General features: G+C 54.0%; 1 protein-coding gene across 1 annotated transcript in view; it reads left to right on the top strand.

Moving 5' to 3' along the window:
- Positions 1–4,351: 4,351 nt before the first annotated feature.
- Positions 4,352–13,618, top strand: part of ITPR1 (inositol 1,4,5-trisphosphate receptor type 1) — a 227,042-nt gene continuing 217,775 nt past the window's right edge. The window contains 2 exon segments of the mRNA XM_015568305.1: positions 4,352–4,590; positions 5,367–5,441. The gene's annotated coding sequence lies outside the window, so the exon portion shown is untranslated.

Below are 13,618 nucleotides of genomic sequence, written 5' to 3'. Positions count from 1 at the left end.
GAATGAATTTTATTATTTCTTCAAGGTTCTTCACATACGTACACCTTAAGAGATATCAAGTAGGCATAACATGTTCTCAAAAAATTAGGGTTGGCACGCAGAAGAATTTTGAGTCAGAGATTTTGCTGGTTTTGGCACGCACTCACAAAAAGATTGCCCACCCCTGGTCTAGGCCAAGGGACTTGGGCTAGGTCCCACATTCTGGGTTTGTTTGATTGTGTCCTCAAACGCTCCTGGCAAAATTACATCAGACATGATGTTGTGTACATCCTATAGAGTTAGGATGCAACTGTGTCTGATTGTCCCAGTATCACTGGGGGAAGTTTGGTCACTTGGTTAACGTGGGAGACCGCTATACTTCTTCATCTTCAAGGTCCATTTTCCCCTTCACAATCCGTGGGTCGTGAGGGGGGTGATTTGGGGACCATAGGAGTATCCTGTTCACATCAACCTTTGGCCCAGGGACTTGGGCATCTATTGATGTCTTCGGTTAAATAAAAATTATTACACTGGGAGCTGCAAAATGGTGATGCTTCTAATTTTATTATTCTTTCCACATGTGTTAGCCGAATTCTTCTGTGAAGAAGAGCTTTCTGTTTTTCTTCTGACAAACAGATTTCCTTTCATTTCAAACACTAGGATAAGATACGAAGGCCATGCCCAAGGTTTCCTCAAGTGCCCAGCTCTCACTCCGCTGCAAAGCAATTTCCGATGGGAGTCTCCCAGATGTGAGGCAGGCGATGGGGGGAGGGGGTGTATAATGTCTGAGTTGATAACAAACCCCTAACCCTAACCCTAACCCTAACCCTAACCCTAACCCTAGTTAGTATAAGGAACTCCATGAACTGGTGCTAACATTTGCAGTATCTGTGCTGTACTGTGGTTGATGTCCTTGGGTTTGATATGATCCTCAAAAGGGGCTGTGGCTCCGTCCCTCCACCGCTACATGCTAATGACCAAGAGGGAAGAGTTGGGGACTGACTCTGCTTAGCATATCCAAAGCAGCATCATTGCAACATGTGATCGATATAAAAACTGCTAATGAGACCGTTTGCTTTTACTGTCTTGGAAATGCAACATGCATTTTACACCTGTTTCCTGTCTCAGAACTAGCTATGTCGTCAGTGCCTAAGTGGCTAGTGTATTGGAGAGCACAGGTCTAGAAAATTTTTCCAGGGGAAAAAAAATATAGAGTGAAGGAGAAGAAACCCACCTTCCTGAACTGGGAATGGGGAGTGAGTTGGGCAGTGGCCCTTCTTTACGACACACTTCATCACCAATCACAGGTCATCACAGAGAGGCCCTCGTCTTCACAGAGAAATGAGCAAACCTTCTTTCCAGCGGCCTCATAGCTGCTTGGGCCTGAGACGGGCTGCAAACGTTGAAGAGAACCATTCACACACTCGGGTGGAGGAAACGGCCTGAGGTGAGTGGCCTAGACTTGTGTGCTCAAACATACGTTCATCTCACCTGCCATGTGTGTGACCCACCTACTAAAACACTTTAAAAATGTTTTTATTGATTTTAGAGAGGAAGGGAGGAGGGAGAGAGAGAAACATTGATATAAGAGAGAAAATCAATCAATATGCCCTGATTGGGAATAGAACTGGCAACCTTTTGGTGCATGGGATGACGCTCGACCAACTGAGCCACACCGGCCAGAGCTTACTTAGCTCACGTTTTTGAACAAACACTTTCCCCATGAATCTAGTAAAATGTGCAGGCAGAGGCCGGGGGCTGTGGGGTGGGGGAGGTAGGGTATCTACTACCGAATCAAGCACGGTTGCTGCCTGTGGTTGGGGAGGTGGGGGCAGGGGGAGATGGGGGCAGGCAGTGGCTAAAGCAGTGAAGGGTCCAGCATCCGCTGCACATTGAGGAGGAAAATCACCCCACCCACCTCTCCAACAAGACCAAGCTTCCTTTGGAAAACCCACGTTAAAATTCCATCGTGTTTCTGAGTTAGAAACACATGAAATAATTACCCTTAAGTCTTCACCAGTTATGTTAGCATAGACTGACTTGTTGAATTTGAAAAGTAGAGCCAACAACCCTTTAGAAATGTTTTGTTTTCCTTGGGGGTGGGGGGGATGGAAGTGTGGACCCCTTTGTTGTCTCACACTGGGGGAATTTCTTTATTTTTAACATAATTTATTGATTTCAGAGATGAAGGGAGAGAGAGAGAAACATCAATGATGAGAATCATTGACAGGCTGCCTCCTGCACACCCCACACTGGGGATTGAGCCTACAACCTGGGCATGTGCCCTGACCGTGGAACTGTGACCACCTGGTGTATAGTTTGACGCTCAACTACTGGGCCACACTGGCCGGCCACAATGGGGGAGTTTCTTGATGATGGGGAGAGGCATCGGGCAGAGGCCGGAGAGCCCAGTGACCAGAGACGGTGCAGAAGAGCGGAGGGGCAAAGTGCAGGCTATAGACACAAACTTCATCCGCTTCAGAACTGTGCCCATTCCTGGACTGGTATTCAACACCTGTCTGAGCAGATACAGAGCAGATCCATCCCATGCAAATGCTTACATCGGGAAGGCTGTGGGGTGGGGGGTGGGGGGTGGTGAAGGTCCAGGGTTCCGGAGTCAGAGAGCCCAGCCCCTGTATGACTTGGGGGGAAGTTGCGTAACCTCTCTGTGCCTCAGTTTCCCATAAGCAAAAAATGATTCCTTCATAGGATTTGATGAGATAATGTAGCCGATACAGGCAGCTGTTAGGATTAACCTTGGCATCTGTCGGGAATAGTGTCTCCCTAATTTATCCCTGAAGTTTACAAGACTGCGGACAGTACACCCAGCAATGCTGGTGGGAAGCAGGCTCGTTCACACGGTTTTCTCCTCCGATGGCAAAACTGGGGCAAGGAGATGAGAATGAGTCGCCCCAGGGCTCCGAGGCGGCTCCTAAATGCGCCCGGGATTTCCCCCAAGACCAGGACTTCGTGTGCTCAGAGGCGGGCGCGGAATCCAGGCTGCGCCACTTAGCGCCGTCACCCTGGGAAGTCACCTGGTTTCCCTGAGCCCGCGGCTGTGCGGCATCCAACAGGGACGAAGACTGTGCCTAAAGGTTGCAAAAACCCAGTGACACTGACCGCACGAACGTGCATAAGGTGTGGGCTCAGGGACATCAGTCTCCCCGACTATGGCGACGACTGTGGTTGTCAGGGCAGATACTCGTGGCGCAGGCAGGGCCGGCCGGCGACGCTGGGATGGGTCTGGGCTCACCATCACGCCCCAGCGCCTGGCACGGCGCCTGGCACCCAGCAGACGGTCAGGAAACGTTTGTGGAATGAATGCACGCCGTCTGAGGAAGGGGGTGGGGCAGCCGGCTGACTCCTCGGAGCGAAGCCCTCGCCCTCCTTCCCGAAGCCCGAGCCCAGGCCCGTCTTGGCAAAGGGCTGAAACCCCCGGGTCCCGGGCGCCCGACGGAGCCGCGCGAGGGCGCCCCGCCTGGCCGCGCCCCGCTGTGGCCGCGCTCCCTCCAAAGCCCTGTTTTTTTTTCTTTTCTTTTTTTCTGGTTTGCGGTTTACTTATTTAAGCATTTACAGCTCCCGGGGGCACAGGGGCTGCTGGAAGCAGGGTCAGGCCGAGGTCGCGGTCTGCATTTGTTTTGTGCACCCCAATCTCCCCCTCACCCCCACCGACCTCAGCGCTGGCAAATGACAACACAGCTCCCCTATGTGTGCCCGGGAGGGAGGGTCCCACTCCGCGGGGCGAGAAGGCGCCCGCAGTTCGGTTCACGGAAGTGCCCTCGAGCCTCTAGCCCGTGCCCTTCCCCCCTCCCCACCCCCCACCCCTTTTTGCGGGTACCGTCGCTCTCAGACTTCGTTTTCTGTGCAAACCCGAGCTGATTAAATAAAGACAACCTCGCGCCGTTAATCCCTGACCGCAAACACTGGCGTTTCTATGCCCTGGATTTCTGACATTCTTGGCTCGCACGCCCGGCGCGGGGAGGGAGGGTTCCAGGCGGCAAAAACTTCCCAAAGCAGAAACCCGAGCTGCTCCCGTCCCCCGCTCCCAGCGGTACCTGGAAGCACGGGTCGGAGGCCAGCCGGAGGAGGGTCCCCAAAGGGTGGGGGCGCCCTCCAGGGGCGGCTTTGGGTGGCGGGCTCCACACCCGGCCAGCTCCGGGCGAGGACCCAAGTGCGGACCCTGGACGCCCCGCAGGACGCCCCGCCCGCGCATCTATTTAGAGCTCCTCCCGCGGCGCCGGGGATTCTGGGACTTGTAGTCCGTCCCGTCGCCCCAGGGCCTCCTCGACCCCGGCCTCGGACTACATTGCCCAGGGAGCCTCCCGATCTATATAAGGCTCTGGGGAGCCGCTTCAAAGTGCAGTAACCATGTGGCTGTGCTGCTGAGGCGCTTCCTCGGGCTCGCCGGGTGGGAGGAGAGGAGGAGGAGGAGGTGGAGGAGGAGGAGGCAGAGAGGGTGGAGAGAGAAAGCCACGCCGAGAGGAGGTGTGGGTGTTCCGCTTCCATCCTAAAGGAACGAGCTCCCGCTTCGCAGCATGGGATTACCCGGCAGCTGCTGACCCCGCTCCTCGCCCTGCGCCCCCAAACCGGCGTGGCTCCCCGGGCAGCAAGGTAGCGGCTGGGGCCGGGCCGAGGGCGCGGGGAGTTGGACTGTCCCCAGGACAGCACAAGTTTTTGCGCCGCTCTCTGGGAGTTCTTGGTGGATTTGCAAGCACTTGCAGGCATTTGTGGGTTCTTTTTACTGCGGGCCTTTTTTTCGGGGGCGGGGGGGAGTGGGTTCATTTGCGGTTAAAGACATTTTGACGCCAGTGACTCGCTTTGAGGGCGACCCGGTCTGGGCTGGAATGGCATTCCCCTGAGTTGGAAACTGTTGCAGCAGCTGCAGGAAATAGGTTGTTTTTCTGGGGGGGCGGGTGGTGGTTGTGGGGGTGTCATATGTGAGTCCGCTCAAGGAAACCATCTTTCTCAAAACGTAACCCTCGCTCGAGCCGCACAGTCGGGAGAGTCGTGCTTGTGTGTGTGTGTGTTGGGGGGCGAGGGGGTATGAAACGGGGAGCCAGGAGGGATGAAGTGTGGACGGAGCCGGCGGGGACGCGGGTTTCTGACCCTCGGCCTCCCCACGGGAAACGAGAGCCGCCAAACACTTCCCTGAGTCCCAGCCCGTGGGCCAACTTGGTGATGCCCAGCCTCGCTGTTGGGTCGCACACGGAGTACCCAGGTTCCCCGGACGCTTCGCCCACGTGATCCCACACACCTGCCTGTCAACTGGGGGGCAGGGGGTGTCTCTCCAGGAAGGAGGTTAAAGAAGGCGGAAGGTGGGGATTTGGAGCGTTTCCCTTAGGGACCCAGCGTTGTGGTCTCAAGCCGTCTTCCTTCTCAATCCCCAGGAGCTGACGGCTGCCCGCAGGACTCGCACCCCTGGCGGGACACGCTCTGGCAGCGGAGTGCCTGACCGGGGTCAGGTGAGTGTGGAAGCCTGCGAAAGCTGCGGGCAATAATGAGTTCTCGGCCGCAGCTGCAGCCTGTTCTACATCCTCTCTAAGGGGCCATGGAGATGGGGAGGGGAGGAAAAGCCAACTCCATGGTGGCTCAATCTCTGAAAGGTGACCTGGCCGCTGGGGAGGGCGCCCGGGAGCAGGTGAGATGCAGGGGCCGGTCGGCCCGAGCTGTTGGAGGGGCTCGGAATGGAAGCAGCCTGCAGGCTCAGGAGAGGAGGGCAAAGGCCATCGGGGAGGGGCCACAGAGGGGGCGCCCGTCAGTCCGTCAGTCCGTCCGTTGGGGGACTAGGAATGGAACTCGCCAGGCAGCGTGCTGATGACTTAAATCCTGAGGGATGCAGTGCCCTTCGGCTGCCAAGACGTGGAAGCAAAAATGAACGGCTTCTCTCGTTCAAAAATAGTCACTTTCTTTTTTTCTTACCGTGAACGTGGGTTTCCTCAGGGTAGGTTGGACTGCAAGAAATGAAAGTGGCGGCCGCCAAATGGAAAGAGGTAGAACTTTAAAAAGGGAAGTTAGTTCTTGAAGCAGAAGGTGGTGGCATCCAGCCCTGGACGCGAACCCCCTCTCTGCATGTCAGGGATCTGAGGGTCCCCGCTGTGAGGTGCCTTGTGGGATAGGAGCTGGGGGCCGCATTTATCTGTGAACAAGCAGCTCCTCTATCCCGCCTCCCTCCCCCAGCCCTGAAATGGCCAGGCTGCACTTTAAGAAAGAGGTTTTCACGGGTCCCCATTGCTGCAGATCCAGCCATCACAAGTTTTTCCTTCTGAAATGGTCAGGAGCGGGGTGACCAACAGGGTAAGGGGCGGGGGTGCTGGGACTTAGTAACTTCTTGAACATTCTAAATATTTAGCTGTTCCCTGGGCTACAATCTTGGGGCTTTTCTAATTAGAAAAGAAAAGCCAGACACTTCATTATTGTCTTCCAGGTCTCTTGTTTCTTGCTGATAAGATCCTCGGGGCGCGGGTGGCTTGGAGCGTTCGGATGTGTGAGGGCCAGTTCCTTCGGGGAGCTCCAGGGACTGGCGGCTGTGTGGGCACGCCAGCGGCCCGGCCTGGTCCAACGCGCCTCCGCCGAGTGAGCTGCAGACCCCGCGAAACCGGCCCAGGTCTTCTCCAGCTGGCTGCTACCTGAATGCCGACACATGAAGTACATGTAGGCCAGGTCCAGGACCGGCTGGCCCAGAAACCTGGGGGGTCAGGTACCGGTGAAGAAACGGAGGTGCAGAGAGTGGAGTCACGTGCTCACACAGGTGGGAGCCAGTGTAACCATAACCTGCAGGCTGGGCTGTCCTGTGCCCACACGTGCACCTCAGTCGGGGGCGGGGAGGGAGAAACTCGGAAACTTGATAAACGTATTGCTGTTGCTGAAATAAGTCTGGCTTATGTCCCACCCCGGGGGAGTGAGCCTGTGTCCCCTGATGTAGGAAGGAGATGGCGTGGCCCCAGGTGTGGGGAGGGCTGAGGGTGGGTATTGGAGGAGGGTGTGTTTGGAAAGCTGAGCGCCGAAAGCATGGATGAGAGGAAAACAACCAGACCATGAGGAACGTTGTCTGAGTCCAGCCTCAAGGTCATCTCCTGCCTGAGCTCCACCTTGATCGTCTCCGTCCAGGCCTCTGAGCTGGTGAAAGGAGTCGGGCATGTCCCCATCTGAATAGGAAACCTTTTTTGTTTAAATATATATTTTTTTATTGATTTCAGACGGGAGGTAGAGAGACAGATAGAAACATCAATGATGAGAGAGATGTGCATGCCCCACTCTGGGGATCGAGCCCGCAACCCGGGCATGTGCCCTGACCGGGAATCGAACCGTGACCTCCTGGCTCATAGGTTGATGCTCAGCCACGGAGCCACGTCGGCCGGGACAAAACCTTTTCATATTCCTTGCAGTCCGCTTTGTGGCCGGTTGGGCAGAACCCTTTTTTCTCCCTTTCTTCTGTGCGTGTGTGGAAAGCACAGCCTGCTCGGTGAATAATTCACATCAGAGCAGAATCCCCGATCGGGGCTGGCTGTTGGGCAGGGAGAGTGCGTCACGCTCTGAGTGAACTGCTCCTGGCCTCGCTTGGAGCCCCGGGGACGTTGCTGGAGCCGACAGTTTGCTCCCCGGGTCAGCAAAGTGGTCCCTCTGCAGGGACCTGGCGTCGCCTCTGTTGGGACCGGAGCTGGGTTTGGCTGCTGAGAGAAGTAGGTGAACTTGAGGCACATCTGTTGCCTTTTCCTCAAAATATTCTCAATGGAGGGAGACCAGGGAATGAAAGCGAGACAGAGAGGAAAGAAACTTCTAATCCAGTGACTTAACACAGTACATAACCAGCCGACTTCCAGAGAAAAAAGTGAAATGGCTTTTTTTGATAATTTATAATGATCTCATAGAAGCGGTCTGGTTTCTTTACGAGCAGTTCTTAAAAAGCAAACCAATGTGGCGCTGGCTGGTTTGGCTCAGTAGTTAGAGTGTCAGCCCTCTGACTGAAGGGTCTTAGGTTCGATACCAGTCTAGGGCACGTGCCTCAGTTGCAGGCTCGATCCCCAGCCCTAGTCGGCCGAGGGTGCATGCAGGAGGCAACCAATCAATGTGTCTCTCTCACATCAATGTTTCTCTCTCTCTGTCTCTCCCCCTCCCTCCCTTCCACTCTCAAAAAAAAAAAAATCCATTTGAAAAACATCCTCGGGTGAGGATTAACAACAACAAAAAAGCAAACCAATGTGAAACAACAAACACCTAATAGGAACAACAGGAAAGCAAACCGCACACAGAGAATAAAAGTCGGCCTGGAGTTTGGTTTCTAGGTCAGGCTGCCCCGGGCCCCTCTCATTAGGAGTCTGCACAAAGCCAGTGTCCCATCTTGTTTGCTGTTGGTTTGATCTTTTAACATAAAACACATGCGACGCAGGCTCTTCGGTCCCTGGAAGTGCCTGCGACACGTTCGTTCACTTCTGCTCTGTTCAGTTGGCTCTTTCGGCGAAGTCAAGGAAGGCTTGAAGTCAGAGACGGGACAGAGGCGATTTCGCTTCTTCCTGCCAATTGTCAGAGCGTCTGTGGTTCCGAGGTTAACGCGGATGAGCTGGAAAAAACACGGAGCGCGTGACCTACTGAGCTGCATCGCAGCGGCAGCCAGGGAGTCCGGGTTCTTGCCCGAGCTGGACAGAGTTGAGGCACTTGGTGTGACAAATCTATTCAAGAAAGTCTACTGCCTGTTAAAGTGGGTACAGTCCAGGTGTTTATTCCATTGAGCGTTTTCTCTGCGCCAGGGTGTGTCCTAAGTGCTGGGGACCCAGCCATGCGAGGCCCGCTCCCTGAACACCTGGGTGGGGGGAGGCGTCCAGCACAGACGAGCAAGCGCTATAGTGCAGCAGGTGTAAGTGCTGTGGAGAAGAGAGGCAGAGCAGGGGGAAGGGAAGGCACGTGCCGGCGAGGATGTGGAGCAGTCGGAACCCGTGCACTGTTGGTGGCACGGAGAACGATGCGGCCGCTGTGGGAAACAATGTGGGGGCCCCTCAAAACATTAAACAGAGAGAGACCAGAGGGTCCAGCAATTCCACTCGCGGGGACTTGAGTGGATACTTGTGTACTCATTGTCAGAGCAGCGGTCATGATTCACAATAGCCAAGATGCGGGAGCAGCCCAAGTGCTCACTGGCAGGTGAAGGGATAAGCAAAATGTGGCCTGTAGGTACCGCGGACCATCGGCCTGTAGGTACTGTGGAATACTATTCAGCCTTAACGAGGAAGGACATTCCCACACATGCTACAATGTGGGTGAATCGTGAGGACATTGTGCTAAGTGAATGCAGCCAGTTACAAAAGGACAAGTATTGTCTAATTTCAGTGGGGTCCCTAGAGCAGTGGAATCCACAGAAACAAAGTAAAGTAGTGGGTGCTGACGGGCGGGGAGGTGCTCAGTGGGTAGAGAGTTTCACTTTGGGAAGAGGGAGACATTCTGGAGATGGGTGGTGTGACGGATGGTTGTACAACAACACACGTGGACTCAATGCTGCTGAACTGCGTGCTTGGCAATGGGGACAAGGGTACATTTTATGTTGTGGGTGTGTGTGCTGCCACTGAAAACCCACCAACAGGTAATGCAACAACAGCAGCAAACACAGGGAAGGGGATAAGGGAGTCCTCAGGTGGGGATCAGGAACCAGGGAGGGGTTCTTTAAAAAAATGTATTTTAATGTTTTCATTGATTTCAGAGAGGAAGGGAGAGATAGAAACATCAATGATGAGAGAGAATCATTGATTGGCTGCCTCCTGCACGCCCCCTACTGTGATTGAGCCCAAAACCTGGGCATGTGCTCTGACTAGGAATCGAACTGTGACCTCCTGGTTCATGGGTCAATACTCAACCACTGAGCCACACCAGCCGGGCAGGGAAGGGCTCTAATGTGGTGCATTGGAGCAGAGAGCTGAAGGAGTGAGCGCTTAGCCACGTAGATATCTGGGCAAAAGGATGTTCCAAAGGGCTGGAGCCGCACGTGCAAAGGCCCTGGGGTGGAGCAGATATGACCCATTGGGGGAGGTCCACGAGGCCAGGGTGGCTGCAGCTGAGGGTGAGGGTGAGGCATGCAGACGGGAGAGTCAAGGTCAGAGCCTTCAGGGGTCTGCAGGTGAGCAGGGATTTATTTCCCCAGGATTTCTAAACACCCGCAGAGTTCTCAGTGTGGGCCCCAGCATCACCGCACCATGCCATCCTCTCTAAAGAGACTGGTGAGGGTGTCAAGGTCATGTGCCAGGCTGGAACCTGATTGAGGAGTGGGGGAGACCCAGATTTCTAGACCGTTGGCTCAAACGCCCAACCTGCCTGACACTGTCGTTCGCTGCAGTTGGGAAGGAGTCCTCTGTGATGAATAGGTGAACCTGCAGGGGTTTGGACAACATTCTAAGGACCGAGTGCTATTCCTGTGGGTTTATCTTCAGTGCAGCCTTCTGCGCCCTGCAGTCCGTCCAGTGTCTGTGTGTCTGTCTCTCCTTACCTTGAGGAGCTACCCGAGGAGGACCCCAGCTAGCATCACCCTCAGGGACTCGATGTTCAAGATACGTGGTTCTTTCTGCCCCTTTCACATGTACACACTTAGAACAAACACGCGCTTTGTTACTGCGTAAAACGCACATTTCAGTTGTAGGGAAACCTTAGGAAACAGAGAAGCAACCAAACCGGTCCCCCCAGCCCCGCGGTCTGAGAGGAGGGTCCGCCTCTCTCCCCGCGTGTACGTGTGAGAGCTGTGCATGTGTTTCTACTTCGCGAGAAGGGACGCCTGCCGTGCTTCCTGCGGGTCCCTGGCCTTTCGCTCTGAATCTCGAACGTCTGCGTCTTCGCTTTTCCGGAGGTGGCTCTGCCTTTGCTGGGACCTCATTTGAGGGATGACAGGCCAGATAAGTGTGTCATTCAGGTGCCCTCCCCGTCATAGGAGTCACAGGACCCGGCTTCCTCATTCAGTCTCTATTGTTGTTGTTGTTTTTTTAAGAAAACGAAATGGAAGATAAAGCACTGTCAGGTGTTAGCTATCTCACGACAGGGATAAAGCCCAGTGACCATTCCTTTGAATGTAGAATTCCTCACTTGTTCTTCAAAGTAACCTAATGCCGTAAGTAGGTAGGGCCAGGTGTACTTTTCCGTTTGCACTTAAAAGAAAAACTTTATGCCCAGCCGGGGTGGCTCTGTCGGTTGAGCATCGTCCCAGGCACCTTGAGGGCGCAGGTTCCATTCCCAGTCAGGGCACATGCTCGGGTGTCGGGCTTGAGCCCCCAGGAGGGGACGTGCATGAGGCAACCAATCTGTGGTTCTTGCTCATCGATGTTTCTCTCTCTCTCCCTCTCCCTTCCTCTCTGTCTCTAAAATCTATGAAAACATTTTTTAAAAGTTAAAAAAGCCTTTGCTATAGAACATTTGGAACGTCTGTAACAGAGATCCTGGTATATATGGCAAAGCCTCATTACTCATCACTGCCCTCCACGGTTCATACGTGACCGATCTCGTCTCATCTGCGTTCTCAACTCTCCTCTCGTCTTGGGTGACTTCGAAGCAAGTCCCAGACATCCTAGCTCATCTGTATGCTAGGAGGTCTCTGTAGTATTGGGATTCGTTTCTAAAAACATAAATCACAACGCTATGACCCACCTCAAGAACACGCAAAACTGCAGTTGGAAAGAAGTTGAGTCTTATCTTTTCACTTCCTTGAACTATATATTTAAAAATACATATAATGTATAATACATATTTCACAGTGTGAATTAGGATTCAAATAAGGTCAATACATTTCAAATGATTGCTGCCTTTAAAAAAATATATACATATTTTTATTGATTTCAGAGAGGAAGGGTGAGAGAGAGAGAGACATCAATGATGAGAGAGAGTCATAGATCTACTGCCTCCTGCACACCCACTACTGGGGATGGAGCTGGGCATGTGCCCTGACTGGGAATCGAACCGTGACTTTCTGGGTCATAGGTGACGTCATGCTCCAGCACTGAGCCGCACTGGCCGGGCACAACCTGTACATTTGAAATGAAAGCTTTTCCAAGAGGCAGTTGACACATCCTTGCCTTTAAACAGAAATCCTGAGCCACGTGCTCTAACTCTTCCACTTTGTCTCCGTCTTAGCTAAGGCGCGAGTGCTGCCAGGTTGGCAGGAAGTCGCCCTTGTTCTCCATCCAGGGTTTTCACACTGCGTGGCACCCTGGGGGAGGTGGTGGCATCGGTTACGTGGCCCTTGGTCAGTGAAATTTTTTTAAAATGAAGTCGAGTAGAATACAAAGCATCCAAAGATATTGCTTGGCTACTTAAAAAAGAACTGTGTCCATTGCAACAAACCTGCTCATTCATTCTCTCTGTGACAGCACATACACACACGCACGCACAGACATACACGCACGCACAGAACACTGGGTTGTCAGTTTCTGACTGTGGGTTGCAGTCTCAAGTGTAAGAAACAGCGTCCTACATCTCCGTGACTCCTGTGATCACCAGACCAGCATCTTGGGCTTCCGCTGTGTCAGAGCCTGCGTGTTTAGGAAGGTCCCGGGGGACTCCTGCACCCGTGGGAGTATGAGAAGACCTGTGGGCAGGTGCTCGCCCTGGGCCTTTTCACCGCTCTCTTGTTTCTATGGTTACCTTGTGTTTTTGTGGCAGGCTCTCACCTGTGAAAACTGACCTTTGTACTTCCCCTGGCATCGCTCTCAGATTCAGTCACCCACCTGGGGGTGGCGGGTTCTGGCAGGACTCTGTGACTTGCTCACGTGTGGGGACCTTTTCATTGGCTGTTCAGATAGAGGTAGAAGGGGGCCAAAAGCTCCCCGTGAAAACTCCGTGGGTTGCGAAGTCACAGAGATAAACCTGCTGCTGGACACTGGGAGGAAGTTGTGTTTGCGAATGTTTAACGACACGTCGAGTCAGCAGAACCTGACGTTGGACCGTGACGCTCCTCACCAGAAAGTGGCGAACGTGAGAAAAAATACCCCTCGTCTCCACGTTCCTCGGCGTTGATTTGCATTTCAGGAGGCGCTTTATCTGAGAAGCGATTCTGTTTTGCAAAAACAGCTCAGAAGCATCCCGGGCACACGTTTCTGAGCAGAAAACGCTGATACAACACGCGGACTTCGACGTTCCTCTCTGGGCTTTGGTGGGCGCGCACCGCGTCCCGCCGCCCTGCCTTTCCCGTCCTGTCCGCCTGCTGGCTCTTCCCCACCCGCGCCGCCCTCCTTGCCACGTCCTTCCAGCCCCAGCCCGGGGCTTGCTCTTCTGGGCAGCCTCTCCTGGTACTTGAACATCTTCTGTCGTTGGCAACTTTGTGGCACTTCATATCTATTTTCCTCGTGGGCCTTTTCATGTTTAGCCCACAAGCGTGCCTGGCGCATTGCAAGGGCGCACCAAGTATTTGTCGACAGGTCATTTACCCACATGTTTCGTCTGCCTTTGAAGGCTGGAGGCTGCTCCTCTGAAGACTCTACTCTTTTGCGTCATTCCCCTAATGATTAAATATTTACTGGACTGGAGTATTGCTTTGAAAAACCCCTTCTGCTGTGGAGAGCCACGTGGGGCTGTGGAGAGTCAGGTGGGCCCGTGGAGAGCCAGGTGGGCCTGTGGAGAGCCAGGTGGGCCTGTGGAGAGCCATGTGGGGCCGTGGAGAGCCAGGTGGGCCCATGGA

This window comes from Myotis davidii, unplaced genomic scaffold, assembly GCF_000327345.1.
Source record: "Myotis davidii unplaced genomic scaffold, ASM32734v1 scaffold663, whole genome shotgun sequence".
Classification (NCBI taxonomy): Eukaryota; Metazoa; Chordata; class Mammalia; order Chiroptera; family Vespertilionidae; genus Myotis; species Myotis davidii.
This window is presented reverse-complemented; position numbering and strand designations above follow the sequence as displayed.